This window comes from Ailuropoda melanoleuca, chromosome 1 (assembly GCF_002007445.2).
Source record: "Ailuropoda melanoleuca isolate Jingjing chromosome 1, ASM200744v2, whole genome shotgun sequence".
In the NCBI taxonomy this organism is placed as follows: Eukaryota; Metazoa; Chordata; class Mammalia; order Carnivora; family Ursidae; genus Ailuropoda; species Ailuropoda melanoleuca.
The window spans coordinates 64119589-64138078 of record NC_048218.1 but is presented as its reverse complement, the minus strand read 5'-3'; the positions used below and the strand labels follow the sequence as shown (position 1 = coordinate 64138078).

General features: G+C 39.4%; 1 protein-coding gene across 3 annotated transcripts in view; it reads right to left on the bottom strand.

Moving 5' to 3' along the window:
• The window catches only part of CASR (calcium sensing receptor), a 78182-nt gene extending 68932 nt beyond the window's left edge, over positions 1-9250 (bottom strand). Inside the window, exon 1 of one of the 3 annotated variants that reach the window (XM_034659412.1) lies at positions 9210-9250. The gene's annotated coding sequence lies outside the window, so the exon portion shown is untranslated. Of the gene's footprint in view, positions 1-8502; positions 8687-9209 lie in introns of those variants that run through there. The other 2 variants (XM_002927224.3, XM_019807944.2) reach the window with 2 other exon arrangements.
• Positions 9251-18490: the final 9240 nt, after the last annotated feature.

The window sequence follows — 18490 nt, the reverse complement described above, 5'->3', positions numbered from 1 at the left end:
GGGATAGGAAAGGAGAAGAGTAGGAAGGGGGGTATGGGTAAGGGAAGCAATCAGTCCCCACAATGGCTACTCCAAGGCGGACCCAGAGATGCATGAGATGGGGCCTGATTTCAAGGAGTTTCTAATTCAGTTAGGAAGACAAAATCCCTTAATATAAAAATGCAAACACATATGATAAATGGCCAGGTAAGAACATGAGGTGTGGTGTTGGTTGTGGACAGGTGTAGCTGGGAAAGCTTTCTGGCATAGAAGGCTTGGATGGGATCTGGATAGATGATGAGGAGAGAGGGGGTTCTAGATTGGGGACTCAGCAGGAGCTAGGTAGCTGAGGCACGACTGAGAAGGCATTTTGACTGAAGACCTGGTGACACGTACCACCATGGACAGGACAGTAAAATGGAAAGAGCTTGGGCTTTGGGGCCAAAAGGACTTGTTCCTCCCACTTCCTAGGAATCCTAGGACCTCAGTTTTCTTACCTCTAGAACAAGGATTGTTGAAAGGATGAAAAAAAGTAGTATGAATAAAGCACTAACACAGTTACTGGAACATCGTAAGTGCTTAGAAAGTGATAGAAAATTTTATTATATGATTACTTCTGTAAATAAAAGCACAGCATACGAAGGACGTCTCCTTGACTGGAAAATGATAACATAAAAAACAAGTTGAAGATTCCCAGAAATGAAAATGTTCAAATAAGAAAGGTACAATGTAAGAGGTGATACAAATTAAAGAGGGAATGGATCTGAGCAGAGCTACCTAAAGTGTGGTCCATAGATCAGCATCCCAGCACCACCTTGGGAACTGGTAAGAATCACAGACATTTGCTTCTACACCAGAACTACCTAATCAGAATTTCTGGGGGTGGAGCTCGGCAATCTACATGTTAAGAATATCCCCAACCATAAAGTTTGAAAGTCCTGGGCTGGAGGAATTGGAAAAATTTCTTGGCCAAGAGATTGGCTCAAAGTAGATACATTTGATTCCAGTTAGCTTTGACCTCAAAGTTAATCTTTTTACAAGTGCATGAAGGTTATTAATTTATAAAGAACTTTAGAGATTCTTCATGGAAAGTAAAACTATGGAAAAGGATTAAGATAGATGATAGTCACAAAATATGGGTATAGTAAGTGGGATTAGGTTATGTCAGTTTATGTCAGTTCAGTTATGTCTTGTTGGTAATAAAGTTATAAAAAACCATTAGTCCCAAAGGTTCTTTTATTCATAAGTTAAAATATTTGTATATGTTCACCAACCACATGCTTTTCTTTATTTGAAAACAACAGTCCTTTGCGCACTTTTTGAAATGTTCTTCCTATTCAGTTCTATGTGCTTTTTAGATACTGAAACTTTTAACCTTTTGGCATATTTGGTACAATTTTTTTAAGTTTGTTTTCCTTTTGACTTTAATATGTAGTATTTTAAATGTTTATGTAATAAAATCTATTAATATTTTCCTTCATGATTCTCTGCTTTCACACTGAGAAAGAATTTCCTCATTTCCATAAAAAAATCCTCTGTTTTCCTCCCCACATGCCTAAAAAGAAACTTTCCAAACTTCAAGTTTAACTTGAAGTTACAATTTGAGGGAGTATATTTACAGTAAGAAGTTCATTTCTTCAGAAAGATACAAGAGCTATATGTATTCACTTTTGCTATTAGATATCTGTTGAGTTCCATGAAATCTGCATAAGATCAAGAGACAGCCAGGTAGCGGGAAGAGTCAAGGGCCAGAAATAAACGCACTCAAGAGCATTAATCCACTCTGTCTTCCATAGTCATGTTTTCTCTGGCAAGTCATTCTGCCGCTCAGTGCTCTGTTTTTCTCATTTGTAAGCTGGAGATGATGATAGCTATCCCGCTCATCCCCCTTATTTATCTCCTGAGATGTTCTGAGGATCATATGAGTTAATCTTAGGAAAGTGCTTTATCGCCACTGAGTGTTACAGCAGTCTACATCTTGAGAGTCATTCCTTCATTCAGCTCCCCCAATGGACTCTGGGGTTTCAACACCTGAATAAGACCTGCTGTCTGTGCTGGATGAGGTTGAACAATGTGTATTAGCTCTTTTAAGTCCTTTAACAACCAACAAGTGGGTGAAATGAGGTGGGTGAAATGGATGAAGGGCATCAAAAGGTACAAACTTCCAGTTATAAGTCATGGGGATGTAATGATGTAATACAGCATGGTGACTGTATTGCATATTTGAGAGTTGCTAAGAGAGTAGATCTTAACTCTCATCACAAGAAAAGAATTGTTTATGTTGATGGATGTTAACTAGACTTATTTTGGTGATCATTATGTTGTATACATGAAACTAACATCATGTATATCAATTATAACTCAATTAAAAAATCCCAATGAAGTAGGTGATATTAATAATACCAGTTTATACATAAGGAAACTGGAGCACAGAGAGGTTAAATACCTCACCCAAGGTCACACAACTAGTAAGTTGTAGAGCTGGGACACGGGCCCAGGCAATGTAACTCCAAAGTCCAGACTTTTAACCATGAGGCTGTGCTGCCTCTCAAAAGATGAGGGTGATAATTAGATAACTGCAGAGTGAAACTTTATTTGGAATATTTTCATTTTTAAGAATACAGAAAGAGAAGGCCATATGGCCTCCTCACTACCTTCATCTCTTGATCTCTCCATTGACAAACAGTGTTAAAGGGCTCCCTTGGACAGGGGTTTATGGGGTAGGGAGGAGCAGACTGGGATCTTGACCTGAAGGAGCTCATGATCTGATGGACTGGGGGCCTGAAGCTATGGTAGAGAACTTTGGTCTGGTGGTTCTGCTCTCTTTGGCTCTCTCTGATCAGCCTGCACGTCCACTCCTCTACCTACCCACCCTCTTCCACAAGGGTTACCAGATTGGAGAGCTGGGTCAAGACTGGCCTGAGTGTGTAGTGATAACTTAATGCCTGACACACAGTTGGAGCTCAAACAATGCTTGTTGAACTAAAAAAGGCTTATGTCAAATTACAGAATATTTAGAAGGACTAAATGGAGGATGTGATAATTTTTTCAACCATCAACTTCTATTAAGAGGAGAAAAACAACTTATTTCCTAAGGACAAACAGCTCACAGTTATTGTTGGGGGTTGGGGAAACAGTAGCAGTATCTTTGAGCCTGCTTCTTTCTTTCTACATGAAAAACAACAAATAAACATGAAACATGCTTGTTAGGAACTCCACCAACAAAAAACATGGGAGAAAGAAGTCAGATCACTTCGTTTTCTTACTGTTAGTAATTTTGCTTGTATGTATGTGGAAGACTTGTTGAAAGAATAGCTAAAATTAGTTTTCTCCCTGCAGGTATCATATTACCTTTGCCCCCATCATACTGATAAGCATTCTGGGAGGGTGGAGGAAAACAGGTTTCCACCCTAGTTTCTAGGGGAAAAAATCAATTATAGATGAGAAACACATAAAAGCCAATTAATTCAGGTTGCTTAACCTAAGAAATCTTCATTCTTCCTGCTTTATCAGTATAAGGAAAGATCTCAGACAGGGGCTGAGCCAAAGGATGTGGACCAGTTAAGCAGCTACCATATGCCAGGCATTGTTAAGCACTTTCCCTATATAGTTCATTTAACCCTCACAACCACCCTTTGAAGGAGACATTACCTCTGTTTTACAGATATCCAAAGGAATATCCACCAATAAAACTGAGGCTTAGAGAGGTGAGATATGTTGCCCAAAGTCACAGAGATGGCCAGTCCACTTTTATCCAAACTCTAGACTGTCTAGGGCAGAGGCACACCTTACTTTTCTTCATTTTACACTTTACCACCTCACTCATTGGCCCTGCCTAATTATAATGTCTGTTCATTTCTGTGGCTTCAAGTAATTATACAGTTGTTCAAGCAAGTGAATCCAACATTCAGTCAGCATTTCCTAGGATCCACATTTGGGGGAAACAGGCACAAAATTTCCAACAACTTTTCAGCAAACATTACCACACACATCTGGATTATTTTCCATTTTACAAACGGATGCTATGGTTACCAAGACTACATTGCATATAAAACAGGGACCACCTAAATCCTCCGATTCTCACTAGCTTTAGTAGAGGCACCTTAGCCTGTGCATATTGAATTGTGAGAGGGCATTTGAGAAAAATGGAGAAAAAATTCAATCAGGTTAGTGTCAGGCAAGACTAAAACCCAAACTACCAGGCACGAGTGAGTGTTGTATGTGGCACTTTATGACAGTGGCAAATGGATGAAATCTAATGTTCACTCACCTTGAACTAAAAGCCTCCCAGAGATGAGAGAGACAGAGAGAGAGAGAGATAATGGCTTTTATTTGTAATGGATCAACTAAGCCTTCCTGATGCTATTTTATGTTATAACATAGAAGTTGTCAAGGAGTCTTCTCAGTTACAAAGACAGCTTTTTTTTTTTTGTTCCAATCATTAAGTCCTCTGCACAGAAGCAGTTCCTAGATACCTAATCCCTAGTCCTGGTTGATATCTGGTTTTCTTTTGTTATCCTAAAATCACTTAGATGACAGAACCAAAAAAATAACAGACCAGAATCCCACTCCCCACAAATAATGAGTAATTGAGTTTTGTGGCGTTTACCTTGCAGACACCTCAAGCTTTGGTTCCTTTTCTCTATGGCCACTGCCATGGTCACCATGGTTCGGGCTATCATCATCATCATCTGAATGGGTATAATTTCTGTAAGTGGGTTCTCTGCTCCAAACTTGCTCCCCTTTAACTCAGCATCCTTATGCAGCCAGAATGAGTATGGTCTAAATAAAAATGCTCATTAAGTCACTCCTCTACTTATAGTGACTTCCTTTGCATAAGGATAAATAATGAAAAAAAAGCCAATAATAACTAGATGCATAATCTGTGCCAGGTACTACCTGACTTATCCTCAGTTCTTGCAGGAACCCAATAATGGAGGTACAAACTTCAATACCATTACTTATTGAAGTCAAAAAAGTGGCAGAGCAGTGACTCAAACTTGGGTCTGTATGCCTGTTTCACAGTGTCTATTTTAAAACCACCACCTATCCAAGTGATGGCATGTAGGTTCTCTGTGACCTGGCCTGCTCACCATTCCAGCCTCATCTCTTCATGAGCCCCTTTTTGCTCCTGATGCTTCAGCTCTTTGAGCCACTTTCCTGTCCTGGACCTTGACATGCTGTTTCCCACTTCTGTCTTTGTTTTTGCGCACAAGTCCCTTCTTCTCTAATGCCCTGTTTCCTTTGTTTATCTTGTGGAATGTCTCATCTTTCAAGATTCATCTCAAGTGTTAACTCATCCATGAACCTTTCCTCAACCCCTCCTCTCCTTGCTGGAATTGACCCCTCCGCTCCCTGTGTATCACTAATTATGCTTTCATTAGGGCAACCACAATGCTTTCCTATCCTTACATGGATAAGGATGAGTCCCCCATCTTAGACTTCTATGAATTCCTTAAATGCTGGGACCATGTCTTACTAATCCACTTTATCCATAGTATCTAGCACAGTGCTGGGCATCTAGAAGGTTTATTGCAAATATTGTTGAATGAATGAAAATATTTGTTTGCACTTGCAGTATGTTGCTTGGTCAGAGCACCCCATGCCATTACGTTGTGAGATTTATATTGCTTTTACTTAGAGCACCAATCGCAATTAGTAATTTTTTTCTTTACTAAAGGACTGAATATTCTGAAGAGGTACATGCAGCTTTAGAGTCAAAAAACATTTTGAATCCTACCAATTAGAGCAGTGGATAAGAATGGAAAGAAGATATTGTAGTCTACCTGCCACACTTCTTTTCACCTGGGAAAGTGATAACAATGAGTTGTCACTGTACAAGCCAAATGTGGTATGGCAGTTACATACATACCTACCTTAGCAATGGGAATATGGATGATTCATATTTGAACCACAATGCACATATTTTATTATGCTCAGTAAAATAAACCAATAAAAATGAAATTAAACATTTAATTTAAAAGCAAGAATAACAGCAATGGAAAACGATGACCAACTCAAGGCAGCACAGATGATACTGTGATAGCAAGGAATCCTTCCCCAAAATTCCAGAAATGCCAATTCTACACGTATACACATGCCGTCTGGCAAACATTATGTGGCAGCCAGACTTTTTGATTACTAGCAGCCAAATGCAATTTCTAGCCGATACATTTTGCTCCTATCTCAAAACCATATATATCATCAATATTTCCACCTACTCTTGAATATCAGCTCTAGGGAAACCTCCTTGATAAGCCCTCCTTGGTCTTGCTGTACAGTGTGTATACACCCTCAAAGAACTTTATTTCTTTCCTTTAGGGAACTTATTTTAGTTTGTAATTACGTATTCAATACTTTGTTATTTTACTAACAGTTGCCTCCCTAAAGCATCTATAAGCTCCAGGAGATCAGAGATCTTGCCTGGTTTTATTCACCATTTTTCCTCCAGTGACTGACACATAGCCAGGCACTCTATAAACATTATGAAAGAAAGAATGAATGAATGAATCATTGCCATGTTCTCTTAAGAATTATACCTGATTCCTTATGAGACTCAAGCTGGTACTCAATTCATTCCTCCTCATTATTTCCCTACCCTACCATAAGGATCTGTCCTTATTTTCAAATCTACTCCCCTATTAACCTTCATTCAAAAAGGCTTCTTACAAGTGGTAGCTTCTAACCAGCTTGAACTTTCTGACATGTGTGGGATACAGGTCTAGGTCATGCAACTTGAAAAACATGAATAAAATAAAGGAAATGTAGTGACTTAGAGTACCTATTTGGTTATTTTATTTAAGTATTTTTTTTTAAGATTTATTTCTTTCAAAGAGAGAGAGCAGGAGGGAGGGGGAGAGGGAAAGAGAGTCTTAAGCTGATTCTGCACTGAGCACAGAGTCCGACTAGGGGCTCCATCCCACGACCCTGAGATCATGACCTGAGCTGCAACCAAGAGTCAACTGTTTAACCAACTGTGCCACCCAGGTGCCCCCATTAGGTTATTTTAAACACTCTACACAACTCCTAAAAAACCTATTAGTTCACTAAAAACAATTTAAAGTACTTCTATTTTATCATATAGATAAAAATGGGTTTATTTGCTGATTTTTTTCCATTTCTCAATATATTTTGGCCTTGGAACAGAGTTGATTGTGCTGATTGTTAGCAAGAAGTTAAGCCATATGTGTGTCTTATAGCAAAATTATCTGGAGATTATTCCTAAATGATAGAGCCCTGTGCTTCAGGATTCTTCTCCACTCAAGAATCTTGGCCTGCTTCTCACTTCCTACTTCTGTGTTCCTCTCTCACCCTTCTACATCTCTCTCTGTCAGCCCCCCACCCCCATTGTCTGCCACAAAGCTATGTCCCCGAGCCCCTTCACAGGTATAAAACTTCCATCTTTTGAGGTTCTTCCAGAGGAAGAATCCTATGCCTGCTACTCTGCTGGGCCTGGGTAGAGAAGGGAGAGGCAATGTAAAGCTGTCATTGGCAAAGTTCTGCTTTCAGGAATAGGAACTCATGAGGTGTTTAATTCCTGGAAATCGAGCGCATTTTAGGAAATACCCTTCATTAATTCCCCTCAGTACCAGACTCTACTAAATCACACTTGGAAAGTCTAGTTTAAGGGAAAGAACATAGAATAGCACTCATCATGGACTCCTCCCTAATGTGGGGAGAGTTAAGGAAAGTAAATGAAGTGTCCTCTCGGTAGTGGGCTCCCTACCCCAAGGTCCACCCCAATGAAAGACTTTGAAGACAGCAGGGGTGGTGCCAGTGGGAAACACTGGAGATTATGGGACGCAGGCAGTGGCAGTGATGTCATTTTCTTCTGGTACTTTCATTAGGCAGGAGGTGGGATAAAGAATCAAAAGGGGGGAGGAAGAGCAAGAGTAAGAAAGGACATGAGAAAAAAAAGAGCTATAAACTAGAAGATAAACTTGCATTATTTGATTTTAAAAACCATGTGCTATCTGTTTAAAATTACAATTTTAAAATAATCTAAAAAATAATAAAAGACCCCATTTGTCTGGTACCTTTTTTTTTCACCCCAAGGAATGTGGCAGCTGGTGATCAGGTCTGACACCCTAATTTGGTGCCATGGAGGCGGTGTCCTCAAGGCACCTGGAGCCTTTGGCCAAGGAGGATGGGTGCTGACACTGTGGCCCTCCCTTCCCTTTGCGAACACACTAGAAAGCTGCCCGTGTCCTTGTTAACACACAGGGAAAGGGAGCTCTTTCTGACGGCGCCACAGGCAGAAACAAGGCGCAGGCACAACACACTACCCACAGCCTGTGTCTTGGTACGAACTCCTGTTCATCCGAGGTAACTGAACGGTCCTGCGCCTGAAGTCTTTGGTCTTGTAACTTTGCCCTGACTTCCCCCACGCCCCGCACCCGGTGTTCCCAGGGCTGAACCGCTTCGGTGGGCGCCCTTCCTTTAGCTCCTGAGGCCGTGAGGTCTCTGGACGCCGCCACTGCCCATCCGGCATCGGGGCGCTTTCCGCTCGCCCTCCTCGCGTACCTTGGTCCTACCTGCCGCCCTGGCCCGGGCTCCCTCACCAGGGGCAGCTCCGACCCGTTGGCTGTGGATCTACACGAGGATCCGCTGGAAGTTGAGTTCAGGGCACCAGGTGGGCCCAGCTCCCGATGCCAACCAAGGCCACGGTCTCGGAGAGGCGCCAGATGTCGGGGCCGGCCGCAGCAGCCCCCGCAGACCCTCTGGGCAGCCGCCGCGGCTCCGGCCTTGGAGCTCCGCCCCTCTCCCGCTCCCCGCCCGCCTGCCACCTGGGGATCCCAGACTGCGGAGCTCAGCTCCCTTCGGAGCCCACTCGCCGGCTGCTCTGTAACCCCGCACCCCCGGCAGCCCCAGTACGCTCACGGTCTTCCCATGCAGATGAAGCTGCGCTAACTCCTCTGGAGCCCGGCGCCAAAGGTGCCTCTTCTCTCTCCCGGGGGCCACTCGTTGGGTCTGTTTCCCGGGGACAGCGGGCCCGCGCTCGGGTCCCCTCCTGTCCTCTCCGCACCAGGAATTCCCGGTCCCCAGATCCTGCTCCTGCAGTCAGAGAGAACCCCTTACCTTCTCCTTGGAAATAAAAAGAGGCTTTAAGGCGTTGGGGGCTTACGACTCCACCAACGTTCTCTGTGCCAAGAGCGGGAAACTTTTTTTTTTTTTTTGGTGAAAGGCCAGAGAGTCACAGTAAAATATAAATCCCATGCCCAAACTCTTACTCATTCTGCAAGACTCCGGTCAAGCGCTGCCCACGCTGCGAGACTTTCTCGGTGCTCGAAAACATCTGCCTCCTCTCTTCTGTCCACGCTCCTGCGCCAAAGAGCTCTCGGTCCTCCTTGGCCGGTGGCAGGCACCTGTAACGTGTGGTTTCCTCTACCGACCCGACCCTGCGCTCCTTGAAGACCGGGACCCTACGCCTTGCTCATTTCAGTTCCCAGCCCCTGGCATGGCGCCCGCCACCTATCAGGCACTCGAATATTTTTTGAATAAGTGAAAATTAATGTCTTTTGTAGAAAACCAGTGTTTTTCTTTTTATCCTCAAGCAACACGTACTCCTTTGGGTGGGCGGTTTGCTAGTCCCTATAAAGAACCATAAAAATTATTGTCCCTTTGACGCAGTAATTTCATTCTTGGGGAAATTTCCAAAACAAAATAATGCTCATGTGCAGATGTTCGTAGCAAAATTATTATTTTTTTACATAAATTAATAATAGTAAAAAAACACAAAAAGCAAACAAACAAAGCCAAACTGTTGACAATAGGAAATCGGTTAAATTATGGGAGGATAACTTAAAAAGATATTACACAATCCTTAGAATGAAAAGCCAAAGGCAAGAGTGCCTCAAAATATTTTTAGAACAAGAAGGAGTATTTATTTTTAAAGAAAGAAAAAAGGAAAATACGAGGTAACATGATGAAGTGTTTGCAAAACAACATTAAGCCAAAAGAGTAAAAAGTTGCATAGTTACTAAGCTTAACAACTTCAAGTAAAAAACGCAGATTTCTTCTCTGTAAAATGGGGATAACACATAGAGGGATTCTTGGAATATTAAATGTAATTAAATATTTGGGGAAGATGCCTGATACATAGTGATTAGTCAGCAAAAAGTTTCCATTTTCTTGCTTCAAAGGAGCACAGACTCACATCTAGTCTCTCAAATTCATCCTCTTCACAGCCAAGTTCTGCCCATTGACTTCCCCTCAAACACAGCATAAGGAGAGTTGAACAAATGTTTAAGCACCAGGATAAAGAGGAGAACTAGTTAATAAGAATAAATGCCAAGACCTTCCTCAGGCCCAAATGCCCAGCAATGCAATTCACAGCAGGGGATTTGGCTCACTATGAGTTCATATCAAAATGTCTTAAAAGATTGTAGTTGGCTGCAAGCACCAGGTAGTCATGCCCAAAGGCTGAATTAATTCCACCCCAAAACCGAATGATACTGCAGCCTTAGGCTGAATTAATACTTCTCAACGATCAACTTACACCTGGGCATAATGTTCAAATGTCTTTAATTAAGAAAGTGTCACTCTGAAGAGCTATTATTACATTTTAAAGATGAAGAAACTGAAGCTTACAGCAGTTAAGAGGTGGCAGAAGCATGACCTGAAATCGGATTCGTTTGAGCACAGCCAAAGTGTTTGACCCCTTTGCCAGTGAGTCCCAGTGTGTACATCTCCCGCTGGAGGTATAGTAGATGGTTTTGAGTGGTATATAGTTGACGATGCTATGTAACAGTGGATCACATGGTGAAAAAAGTTATGTCCTTTTCAGTTCTCTTGATTCTATGGATTATGTCTACGTAGAACTATCATTTTTGTGATTCTTTGTCTTTACACCTCTCTGACACTTGCTAATCTGTTTTTAACAAAGAGAAAGCCTGCCTCAGGCTCAGCGCCTTTGCTAGGCAACAGTTCCTAAGTAGAATTTAATATCATCGCTTTCTCTTCCTTCTGATATTATTCCTTACACTGTTAATTTCTGACTGATACAGGTTTTCCACTTACAAGTTGTTTTTGTTTTCATTTAAGGTAAATTTACTTACATAAGAAAAATGGGTAACTTCAAAGAAAAATATTAAAGAACGAGTAAGACCAGTGGTTCTTGGATATAGTAGAAATGGCAAAATGATGAAGGTGATACACAGTTGCCTGACCTTTGGGAAATCCTGCCTCACACTCCATTATGACCAGTGGATGGAAGGTATGGTGAGGCAGGTTTCAGTTCAAAATGAATGGGAACTTCCTGACAATGAGAGCTGTGTGGGAAGATTTGAAAGGGCTGCCATGGGGGTGTTTACCACATTGCATTCCCTCCAGGAGTTGAAGCAGGGGTTAGATGCCTGCTTGCCACTAGTGATGGCATGGAAAGTCAAACACACTAGATAGGCTGTAAGCTTTGAAGCTCCTGCCAACCCGGAGAATCTGACATTCTTGACAGCAGAGCTTCTCAGGGACCTGACCACTGGAGAGACTGCATTTTGAAGTAAGTTACATTAACTGCCCTTGCAGACAAATCCAAAAGAAGGGTTCCAAGTGAGCTTTGAGGAACAGCAGCACCAATGTGACATTTGTATTATGTATGGAACACTGGCAGATCACTCTCAAGGTAATTGCTTTGAAAGAGATAGCATTTTGGGACGTTTGAAAATGTTAGGGTGTTTATAATTCAATCATTTGCTCTTTAATTGCACTTTCTTCTGGTGTCATCTGTATTCATAACAATCTCCAAGGGCCACGAGGACAAGGCTGCTCTTCCTTCTTTCAGATATCAGCATCTCCCAGTCTCAGGCTTGTGTGGTGTCTGCTTACCCCAAAGCAGCTGCCCGTGCTGTTCATTTTAACCCATTTTGACCAGTATAAAAATGCATGTGTGGTGAAAAAGGTACACAGCAGTTAAAAATTTACTTTGGTGTAGGAAATTTATTTTGCAATTGTATGGGCTAAAAATTCATGATGTACAGGATCATGATCGAACTGCCTTAAAGCTCCAGAATATATGGCATGTGCAATATCTTAGAGGTCACTGAGGCCTATTGTTTCTAAGGGCAGGAATCCTCTTAGGATCTTATACTACAGGTAAGCTAGAAGGAAAAGAGCATTCAGATGGAATGAGTAACTGCCCACATTAGAATAACTGCATTCAGGGAAGCTCATTCAATGGACAGCTCTTTAGGTTGGAAAATTCTTTCCTAAGGTATCCCTGAAAGACCTCTCTTTCCCTCACATTCCATACCCAATCCATCTGCAAGTCATGCTGGCTCTAATTTCAAAATACAGCCAGAATCAACCTCTTTTCTCCATGTCCACCACTACCAACTTCATCCAAACCAGCATCTCTTAGAAAACCTCCTAATTTTTCCTGCATCCACTCTTGCCTCTCTGCAATCTATTCTTATAGCAACTGGAGCGATACATTTGACACAACTTGGATTATGTCATTTCTTTGTTCAAAACCCTGTCTGTAATGACTTCCTATCTCACTCAGACTAAAATCCAGTAAAATTCATGGCTGATAAAAACCAACATCAACTGGCTATTTCTCTGATCTCATCTCTGATCTCATCTCCTATAATCCTTCTTGGCTCCTATACACTGGTTTCCTTGTTGGGTTTTGAATGTGCTCAGCAGATCCTGCCTCAGAGACTTTCATTTACTTTTCCCAATCTGGAACGTTATTTTTGCTTTCTATTCAAGGGTTACCTTTACAGATATGCATTCGTCTGGGATTCCTATCCCCTAACAGCATAGCCCCTCTTTCAACCACATCATCCCTATTTCTTTACTCTGCTTTACCATTTTTTTAGGGTGTTGTAAACTTTATGGCTTGAGGGAAATAAAGTTGGGAAGAGAGGTGATGGGGTCAGAGAAGTTAGAGCAAATCGCAGCACAGAAAACAACTTAAAAATGAATATGTAATACTCTGTTCTTTACAAACACGTAGGAATCCAGCTGCCATGAATTTCTCCTTGGCGGTCTTTCCTCCTGGGTTCCTAGTTTCCTGTCTTGTTGCTAGAGGGTGTTTTCACACTCTCATCTCTAGCCCACATCCTTCTTTCACCCTAATCCCTCTCAAGATGCTCTAAGAAACTCAGATGGAGCCTAATCATTTTTTTTGTCTTAATTAACAAATTTTATTGAAGTGGAACACATGTTTAGAAATACGTACAACTTGATTGGCACTTGTACCTTTTTCCATTCTGTAAAACCCCCAGAAAGTAACCATTGTCCTGGTTTATAACACCATATTTATATTTATATTAATGGAATCATTCACTAAATGCTCTCTTATATCTAACTTCTTTCACTCAACAACTTGTGACATTCAACCATATTGTGCAGTGGTTTGTTCCTATTCATTGTTGTAGAATTTTCTCCTGTATGATTGTATCACAATTTATTGACCCATTTCACTTGATGGGCATGTTGCTTCCAGTTTTGAGCTGTTATGAATAATGCTGCCATGAATATTTTTTGGTGTACATGTGCTTGCATTTCTGTTGGGCAATATATCAGCATAGAATTACTGGGTTAATAAGATAAATAAGAACTCCCATTTACTCCTGGTGAAAATAGAAATCAGTATGACTACTTCGGAAAATTCTTTGGCAATCTCTTCTAGTGCTAAACATTTGCATACCTTTTATATTCTAGGTTCTTTGCAATTATTGATATTAAAAATGTCTTTTCCAATTCTGTGGTTCTTAATATTAAGTGCCTTTTCATGAATAGAAGTTCTTATTTTTAATGTAGTCTTTTCCTTTATGGTTAGTGTGTTTGGTCCTGCTTAAGAAAGCTTTGCCTATACCAAGTCATGAACATATTCTCCATTGTTATCTTCTGGAAGCTTTATTGTTTTCCTTTTACTTTAAGATCTAGGATCCTCCTGGAATTGATTTTTCTATGGTCAACTTTCATTTTTTTTCCAATGAATATCCAATTGACTTGGTACCATTATTGGAAAGATCAACATTTGCCTCCTGTTCTGTGTGTCATCTTTGTCGTGAAATACCAAATCGTGTGGGTCTGCTTCTAGACTCTCTATTGTATATGTATTTGCCTATTGTTTTGCTGAGATAGCAAATTGTCTTTTTTATTGTGGCTTTATAGTAAATTTTGAAATTTGGTACAGTAAGTTCTCTAACTTTATTCCTCTCTAAGATCATATGGGCTGCTACTGGTCCTTTGCATTTCCATATACATTTTTAGAGTCAGCTTGTCAACACACACACACACACACACACACACACACTCCCCTCTAGATTTTTTACTGGAATTACATTGAATTTATAGATCAATTTTGGAGAAAATTGACATCTCATAGTTAGACTTGCAATCTACAAACATGAAATATTCTCCCACTTATTTAAATCTTCTTTAACTCCTCTCATTAATAATTTAGAGTTTTCTGTGTATAAGTTTTGCATATATTTTCCTAGATTTATTCCTATGTGTTTGATGCTTTATTTTTAAAGATTTATTTATTTACTTTTTAGAGAGGAAGTGAGCAAGTGGGGCAAGGGGCAGAAGGAGAGGGAGAGAATCCTTCAACAGACTCCCCACTAAGTGCAGAACCCCATGCGGAGCTCGATCCCAGAACCCTGAGATCATGACCTGACCTGAAATCAGGAGTCAGATGCTTAACCTACTGAGCCATCCTGGTACCCCTAGATGGTTTTTGATACAATTGCATTTGGTATCATTTTAAAATTTCATTCTTAACTGTTTGTCGCTGATATTTTTCTTTTTTTCTTTTTCTAAGATACGTCACCACTTCATCACCTGACATATTCGTGTGTTATTATCTATCTCTCTTACAAAACATACACTTTTTGAGAATAGAGATTTTGTCCATTTTGATCACTGCTTTATTTCCAGTGCCTCAAACAATTCCTGGCATATAATAGGTGCCTTAAATATTTGTTGAGTTGAATTGACTTATATTGAATCGACATCTTGCAACTCATACTTTCTTCCTCTGGACAATACAGAATAAGTCTTTTCCTTTTTTTTTTTAAGATTTTATTTACTCACTTGAGAGAGAGAGAGCAAGAGAGAGCACAAGCAGGGGGAGAAGCAGAGGGAGAGGGAGAGGCAGACTCTCCATCGAGCTGGGAGCCCCACATGGGGCTTGATCCCAGGACCTGGAGATCATGACCAGAGCCAAAGGCAGACGCTTAACTATCTGAGCCCCCCAGGAGCCCCTAATAAGTCTTTTTCTTGTACATGTTGGCTCTTCAACTATTCCCCAACAGAACTCCCTTCTCACAGCCAAGTGCTTCAAATCCTTCAGCAGTTCCTCAAAAACAGGTTTTAAGACTCTCTCATCATATTGTCTTCATTCCTTAGTATGAGCTCTGGTTTGCAATGTTCTCCTTCAGTCTGGGCTCCCAGACTGATTTGACTGATGCATATGGTAAATTTAGAATATTACTTGCCTGAATTGGCTCTTTTTTTCCCTCTGTCACAATATTGATGCACAATAAGATTGTAGTCAAACAATATCCTCAGCCTGTATTTTTGAAATAAAGTTCAATTATTTTAACATAAATGCAGAACTTTTGCCAGAGATAGTTATACCTTAAAGCTAATAAAGCTTAAAGTCAGGATACTTCATTTGTATGGCCCCTGTGAATTAGCACAGGGATGCTAGGTATAAAATAAGGGGACCTTAACTCCAAGGCTGTGGTGATTTCTTTATCACACTATAAATATTCACTGTATTTTTTGTATTCATAATGTCACATTTTTAATTTTAAAAATTAATTAATTTTATTATTTTTTCCTATTTTATTGAGATAAAATTGACATAATATTATATTAGTTTTAGGTGTATATACAATATGATGAAGTGATATATGTATATTTTATGAAATGACTACCATAATAAGTTTAGTTAACATCACCATATATAGTTAACAAATTTTTTTTCTTGTGATGAGAAATTTTAAATTTTAAGATCAGCTCTCCCAGCAACTTTCAAATATATGGTACAATATTTTTACCTTTAGTCACCATGGTGTTCATTACATCCCCAGAACTTGTTTATCTTATAACTGGAAGCTTGTAAACTTTTGACCACCTTAACCCATTTCCCCCTTCCTCATCCCCAACTACCCCCTGCCTAAATCTGCTCTGCATCTGGCAAACACCAGTCTGTTCTCTGTATCTGTGAGTTTGGGGGACTTTTTTGGTGAGTTTTTTTTCCCTCTGGATTTCATATATAAATGAGATTATACAGAATTTGTCTTTCTCTGACTTACTTCATTTAGCATAATGCTCTCCTGGACCATCCATGTTGTCACAAATGTCAGAATTTCCTTCTTTTTTGTGGCTGAATAACATGGAATAATATATATGGAATATATGTATATGTATTTATATATAGTCTATATCCATTTTTTTGTTGATGGACACTCAGGTTGTTTCCATGTCTTGGTTATTATAAAAAATGCTGCAGTGAGCGTGGAAGTGCAGATATCTTTTTGAAATAGTAATTTTATTCTCTCTGGATACATATCCAAAAATGGAATTGCTGGATTATATGGTAGTTCTATTTTTAATTTTTTGAGGAAACTCCATTCTGTTTTCCATAGTGGCTGCACTTGGGAAGTGCCCTTTTCTCTACATCCTCACTAACACTTGTTATCTCCTGTTTTTTTGGTACTAGCCATTCTAACAGGTGTGAGGTTTGAAATGCATTTCCCTGATGATTAGTGATGTTGAGCACCTTTTGATGTCCCTGTTGGCTATCTGCATATCTTTTTGGGAAAAATTCAGGTCTATTCAGTTCATCTGAACTGACATTGTGTTGTACATCTAAAACTAATATAATGTTATATGTCAATTATACCTCAGTAGAGAGAGAGAGAACTGCTAGAGATAAGCAACTTCTCACATACGAGGACTCCTCAATAAGATCAAGAGCTGATAGAATTCTCAGAAACTATAGAGGTCATAAGGCAGAGGACTGACATACTCAAGTACTGAAAAAAAAATGTGAACCAAGAATTCTATATTCAGCAAAATTATACTTCAGAGCCAGAGGAGAAATCAAGGTGTTCCCTGATAATAAAAGGTGACAAACCTGCTCTACAAGAAATACTAAGTGTATGTGGTGATGAGCACCAGGTGTTGTATGTAGAGTTGAGTCACTAAATTCTACACCTGAAACTAATATTATGCTGTATGTTAACTAACTGGAATTTAAATAAAAACTTGAAGAAAAGAGAAATACTAAGTGTAGTCCTTTAGGTTCAAATGAAAGGACACTAGACAGTAACTCAGATTCACATGAAGAAGTAAAAAGCACAAGTAAAGGTAATTACATGGATATATAAAGGAGAGGATATAAATGTACTTTTTGTTTGTAACTGAAATCATATAAAACATGTTTTCTGGCCACATTGGAATGAAATTAGAAATTAATTACAGGAAAAAATTTGGGAATTCACAAATATGTGCAAATTAAAACACACTCTTAAATAACAAATATGTCAAAGGAAAAATTATAAGGTAGATTAGAAATTTTTTGAGATGAGCAACATACCAAACATACAAGATGCAGGTAAAGCAGTGCTTAGAGAGAAATTTATAGCTGCAAACATCTATATGGAAAAGAAATATCTTAAATCAATAATCTAGGCTTACATCATAAGAAACAAGCAGATAAAGATGGGAAAACCAAACACATAGCAAGCAGAAGGAAGGAAAAAAGGACTAGAGTAGAAATAAGTGAAGTAGAGAATAGAAAACTAATAAAATCAAACAAAAATTTAGTTCTTTGAAAAGATCAACAAAATTAACAAACCTTTAGCTAAACTAGAAAAAAGAAAACACAGATTACTAAAATAAATGAATGAAAGAGGTAGCATAACTACCAAGTTTACAGAAATAAAAAGCATTATAAGAGAATATTATAAAAAGTTATACATCAGCAAATTAGAAAATCTAAATGAAATGGATGTTACTAGAAAGACAGAAACTAAAGAATGACTCAGGAAGAAATAGAAAATTGGATTAGACCCATAATCAGTAAAGAGATTGAATTAGTAATCAAAAAACTTACTACAAGAAAATGTCCAGGCCCAAACGGCTTCACAGATTAATTATACCAAATGTTTAAAGAAGAATTAATACCAATTCTTCAGAGACTCTTCCCAAATATAGAAGAAAAGGAAACACTTTTCAACTCATTATATGAAGCTACTATTACTCTGATACCAAAAACATTCAAAGACATCACAAGAAAACTACAGCTCAATATTCCTTATGAATATAGAAACAAAATCTTGAACAAAATACTAGCAAACCAATCCAGCAACATATACAGAGGATTATATACCATGAACAAGTGAATTTATCCCAGTCATATAAGGTTGGCTTAGCATCTGAAAATCAATTATTGTAATATGCTGTATTATTAAAATAAAGAACAAAAACTCATGCTCATCTTAACAGATGCAGAAAAAGCATTTGAAAAAATCCAACACCCTTTCAT